Below are 6,000 nucleotides of genomic sequence, written 5' to 3'. Positions count from 1 at the left end.
CGCTCCAAGGTGACCAGCCCGCGTGCTTCAACTGTATTGACACAATACAGGAAAGAGGTAACAGGTATCGGGTACCGATCGTGACGCGGATCACTAAGGCGTGCGAATCGGGTTTTAAGGGTAAACGGCAAGGTCCTGTTGCGAAACACCAGAAAATGTAGCTGTGTCGCTGTAAACCGGTCGAGGGGCTGGTGAGCATTCTGCGAGCAGTCGCGGCAGCGGCAGCCACCCCAGAACCCGCTCCGCGCGACCTTGAGCAGCGGCGAGTATTTCACAGGCGCGGGACGTCGGCGGACACCAGCCACGCTGAGGTCGCCGCCGCCAGCTCATACCGCGTCCGTGCCAAGCCGCCCGTGCCGTCCGCTAGACGCTCCGTCCACGGAGGCAGCCACCACCACAGAGACGCCGGCAGGCACGAGGCGCAGCGCGGGACGGCGGAACCACTGTGCGCGGGTAAGTCGCAAGCACTGGCAGGCACAGCGGCACACGAGCTTAGGTTTAGAAAACATCGTTCTTGTGACACACAACTGGCTCTCAATTCGCATGAAGGGTTGAGTGCTATTGACAAGCCATTACAGATCGATTCCGTATTTCTGGATTTCCGGAAGGCTTTTGACACTGTACCACACAAGCGACTTGTAGTGAAATTGCGTGCGTATGGAATACCGTCTCAGTTACGTGACTCGATTTGCGATTTCCTCTCAGAGAGGTCACAGTTCGCAGTAACTGACGGAAAGTCATCGAGTAAAGCAGAAGTAGTTCAAATGGCTCTGAGCACTATGGGACTTAACATCTGTGGTCCTCAGTCCTGTAGAACTTAGAACTACTTAAACCTAACTAACCTAAGGACATCACACACATCCATGCCCGAGGCAAAAATGGTTCAAATGGCTCTGAGTACTATGGGACTTAACATCTGTGGTCATCAGTCCCCTAGAACTTAGAACTACTTAAACCTAACTAACCTAAGGACATCACACACATCCATGCCCGAGGCAGGATTCGAACCTGCGGCCGTAGCAGTCGCGCGGTTCCGGACTGAGCGCCTAGAACCGCTAGACCACCGCGGCCGGCAAAACAGAAGTGATTTCTGGCGTTGTAAAAGGTAGTGTCATAGGCCCTTTGCAGTTCCTTATCTATATAAACGATTTGGGAAACAATCTGAGCAGTCCTCTTAGGTTGTTTGCAGATGACGCCGTCATTCATCGACTATTAAAGTCATCAGAAGATAAAAAGAATTACGAAACGATTTAGAAAGCGTATCTGAAAGGTGCGAAAATTGGCAGTTGACCCTAAGTAACGAAAAGCGTGAGGTCATCCACATGAGTGCTGAAACGAAGCCGTTAAGGGGGGTAGGAAGTCAAACGGGCCGACTTGGAGCGGAAGAGGCACCACAGGACATTTTAATTTCCAGTGTCTATACTTTTACAAACAAATTCATATAACTTTGTCAGAATCACCAGGAAGGATTCAGGATTCACACTAATTGCAGTGGAAGTTCGAAAACATAACAAAATAAGTTTTTTTTACGTGTGAAATTTCATCATTTTTTCACTCACTAATGGCTGCATTTGTTGCTATAGGTAAACTTTTCTTCATTAGTTAGAGAGATTCTTCGATGAATTTTGCACAGCAAACATATCATACTTACAGGTATATGAAACTCTAGAATTTATTTAATTTATGGAAAAACGAATCATCTGCTGTATTTTAAACTTAATGTTTAGAAAAAACACAAATTTTGTAGTTAATTACCTCAATTTTTACCACAGTTTTTAACAGATTTGGAAACTTCTAGAGTTTCACACACTTTTAAGTATGGTTTGTACGCTGTGCAAAATTCATCGAACCATCTCTCTTACTTATGAAGAAAAGTGTACCTATAGCAACAAATGCTGCCATTAGTAAGTGAAAAAAATGATGAAATTTCACGTGTAAAAAAATTACTTCGTTACGTTTTCGAACTTCCACTGTTATGAGTGTGAATTCTGAATCCTTCCTGGTCATGCTGACAAAGTTTTATGAATTTATCAGTAAAAGTATAGACAGTGGAAATTATAGAGTCCTGTAATGCCTCTTCTGCTCCAAGTCGTCCCGTTTGATGTCCTACCCCCCATAAACGCGGTTATACGGTAAATAAGTCAAATATAAAGGCAGTAAATTCAACAAAATACCTAGGAACTACAATTACGAACAACGTATATTGGAAGGAACACATGGAAAATGTTGTGGGGGAGGAAAACTGCCGGCCGCGGTGGCCGAGAGGTTCTAGGCTCTTCAGTCCGGAACCACGCGGCTGCTACGGTCGCATGTTCGAATGCTGCCCCGGGCATCGATGTAAGTGATGTCCTTAGGTTAGTCAGGTTTAAGTAGTTCTAAGTTCTAGGGGACTGATTACCTCAGATGTTAAGTCCCATAGTGCTCAGAACCATTTGATTCGGGTTAAAAATTTTCCAACCAGATTATCGTCGCATGACGGGAAACAACAGACTTTCAACGCGGAACAGTAGTTGGAGCTATACGCATGGGAAATTTCATTTCGGAATTCACTGTTCCGAGATACACAGTGTGATGGGTATGCCGAGAATATGAAATTCCAGGTATTACCACTCAGCAAGCGCAAAGTAGTGTATAACGGCCTTCACTTAACGATCGAGAGCGGTGGCGTTTGTGTGGAGTTCTCAGCGCTAACGAACAACCAATACCGAAAGATGCCTGGAGTAACCACGGAAATCAATGTGAGATGTATTTGTTAGGGCATGGTGGTGAAATTTGGCTTTAGTGCGCTATAACAGCAAACGACAGACGCAAGTGTGTTTGCTAACATCACAACATCGTCTGCAGCCTTTGTTCTGGGCTCGTGACCACATCGGTTGGACCCTAGACTGGAAAACCGTGGCCTAGTCGATTCCCAATTTCAGTTGGTAAGAGCTGATGGTAGGGTTGGAGTAGGGCACAGACCCCACGAAGCCATGGACCCTAGTTGGCAACAAGACACTGTGCAAGCTGGTGGTGACTCCACAATGGTGTGGGCTGTGTTTACAGAAAACGAATGTGTCCTCTGGTCCAACTAAACCGACCATTGTAAATGGGACGTCTGGCTACTTGGAGGACATTTGAAGCGATTCATGGGTTTTATGTTCCCAAACAGCGATGCCGTTATTACGGAATGCAATGTGCTATCTCACCAGAACGCAGTTATTCGCGACTGATTTGAAGAAAATTCTGAACAGTTTCGGCGAATGATTTTGCCACCCAGATCGTCCGACATGAATCGAACATTTATGGGATGTAATCGAGAAGACAATTCGACTGCAAAATCCTGCACGAGCACTTTCGCATTTGTGGACAGTTATAGAAGCAACAGGGACTTCCATCGACTTGTTGGCTCCATACCACGTCGAATTGCTGCGCTATGCCGGGCACAATATTAGGAGGTATCTCACGGTTTGTCACCTCGTGCTGATTTTCTATGCAGTCACCTGAATTGCAACATTTAGTCGTTACGAAGTAATATGCATAACAGTTTTGAAGAGAGCTGTATGAACTCTTAGAAGGAAATAAGCTACTAGGAAGAAAGCAACTTGCCACGAGAGAGGTTTCCTCGGTGTGCCCATTCTCCTACTTCTCATGTCTCTTCAACATCTGCCGTTCAACACAGTGTTCTATTAGTCAAGCAACCATAGAGTCGATGGCATATCTTAGATGACCATGTGTTTGTGAATTGGCTATCAGTGGACGTTATGGCACATTATCAACTTTCGTATCTCTAAAGCTATTCACATTCAGAAAGCATTGTTCGTGCGGTACTGAGCTTGCGCTTACCTCACATGACCTACTACAAACCATGTATGGCGAACAAGGGCAGATTCTATATTTCTAGGTTTCAAAGGATTACACACGGTGTGCCATTGGAGACTGTTGACGAAGTTCCGAGCATACGGAATACGCTCCTAGATCTGTGACTGGCTCGAAGTCTTTTTAAGTAATAGAAACCAGTACGTTGTTCTAGACGGCGAGAAAGGGTATCGTCAGGAGTGTCCCAGGGAAGTGTGATGGGCCTGCTATTATTATACATACCCATAAATGATCTTACAGACAGTGTCAGCAGCAATTTACGGCTGTTTGATCATGACGCTTTGGTGTACGGAAAGATGTCGTCATTGAGTGACTGTAGGTGGTTACAAGGTCATCTAGATAGAATATCTACCTGGTGGGATAAATGGAAGGTAGCTCTGAATGTATAAATAATTATGTTAATGAGGATAAATGGAAAAAAAACATTCCCCCAGTGTTCGAACACGGAATTAGTAGTGTGCTGTTTCGCACAGTCACGTAGATTAAATATCTAAGCGTAATATTGCGAAGCGATGTGCAATAGAATGAGCAGCCGTCCGGGGTGGCCGAGCGGTTCTAGGCACTACAGTCTGGAACCGCGCGACCGCTACGGTCGCAGGTTCGAATCCTGTCTCGGGCGTGGATGTGTGTGATGTCTTTAGGTTAGTTAGGTTTAAGTAGTTCTAAGTTCTAGGGGACTGATGACCTCAGAAGTTAAGTCCCATAGTGCTCAGAGCCATTTGAACCATTTTTTTGGAATGAGCACGTCAGGCGATTGCTCGACGTCGTTTGATTGGGAGAATTTCGGGCAAGTGTAGCTCATCTATGTAGGAGGCGGCTTATAAAATGCTAGTGTGACCCATTCTTGAGTGCTGATCGAGTGTCTGTGATCCTCGCCAGATCGGATTAAAGGAAGTCGTCAAAGCAATTCAGAGACTTGCCGCTAGATCCGTTACCAATACGTTCAACCAGCACACAGATACTACGAAAATGCTTCATGAACTCAAACGGGAATCCATGGAAGGATGACGATTACTGCAGAAATTTAGAGAATCGGTATATGAGGCCGTTGCAGAACTATTATACTGCCGCCAATGTACTTTTCGTGTAAGGACAACGAAGATAAGTCGAGGGAAATTGAATTGAGGCTTATCGGTGGCTAATGCACTTTCATTCACGCTGTTTGCGAGCTGAACAAGAATGGAAAAGACTAACAGAGGTACGTGCTACCCTCTGCAGTTCACCGTACAGTGGCTTGAAGAGATGTATGTATATATTGTTAGTGGTTGTTTACATCGGAGGAACTGAAAGTGGCCTTCTGACGAGAAACGACGCCACTTACGGCGTCTCCGCAGCGTGTAAAACAAAGTACCAGAAAAAGGTGCTATTCCGGATATTCAAATTTTCCCGATCCCTTGGCGAAACGGAATCGCTGTACTGAAGGCACTACAACAACTCTGTCCATAGTGAATTAAAACAATGACCAGCTGTGTCACATGGTTCTGTTCGAGGTAGGACCTATCAGACGCGTTTCCAAATGACAGGGGATATTCGTCAGTCTCCATCGGATAAGAGAGTAGAAACTGCAACACGAAGCATTTGTTCAGGAACAGGCGACAAATATTAGCCAAAGCTCAGAACGTAGCTCTTGAAACTCAATACACTCAAAGGAATTAATGTTGAAATAGAGTCATTGGGTACGATAAAGAAGAATTAGAGAAACTGACTCGATAGTTTCTCGCAGTGACATTCTTGAATAATTTTTTTCTTGGTTTTCTTACAAGCGTCTGATATCTCCATTATTTTCAGGTGGTAATGTCATACTGATAGACCGAGGGGTATGCTACTCCCATATACCGTGGGCCGAATTACGTCATGGACACATTATGAAGACATGCAACTTCTTTAAGCCAACAGAGATTATGACGATGTCTGTGACGGAGCAATATTACTATCGAAACTGATTGCAATAGATGCTAGGCAACCCAGCTTTCCTTCTAACCTTTCAGCTGTCGCAACCAACTAACCTGGCAATACTGTTCTATTCTCATTGGACTCTTTGATAACAGAATTCAGTTTGTGACCTCCTGGCACAAGATTTTAAATGAGAATCTTTGGAGCTAAGATGCTTGGGGATCTTGGGACGGTTAGAGAGGTACAAGG

General features: G+C 45.0%; 1 protein-coding gene across 1 annotated transcript in view; it reads left to right on the top strand.

The window, feature by feature from the left end:
• The first annotated feature begins 327 nt into the window (after nucleotides 1-327).
• The window catches only part of LOC124613984, a 140,488-nt gene continuing 134,815 nt past the window's right edge, over nucleotides 328-6,000 (top strand). The window contains exon 1 of the mRNA XM_047142771.1: nucleotides 328-453. The gene's annotated coding sequence lies outside the window, so the exon portion shown is untranslated. The remainder of the gene's footprint in view (nucleotides 454-6,000) is intronic.

This window comes from Schistocerca americana, chromosome 4 (genome assembly GCF_021461395.2).
Source record: "Schistocerca americana isolate TAMUIC-IGC-003095 chromosome 4, iqSchAmer2.1, whole genome shotgun sequence".
Taxonomy (NCBI): domain Eukaryota; kingdom Metazoa; phylum Arthropoda; class Insecta; order Orthoptera; family Acrididae; genus Schistocerca; species Schistocerca americana.
The sequence above is the reverse complement of the archived record's forward strand: the minus strand, read 5'-3'. Positions and strand labels throughout refer to the sequence as shown.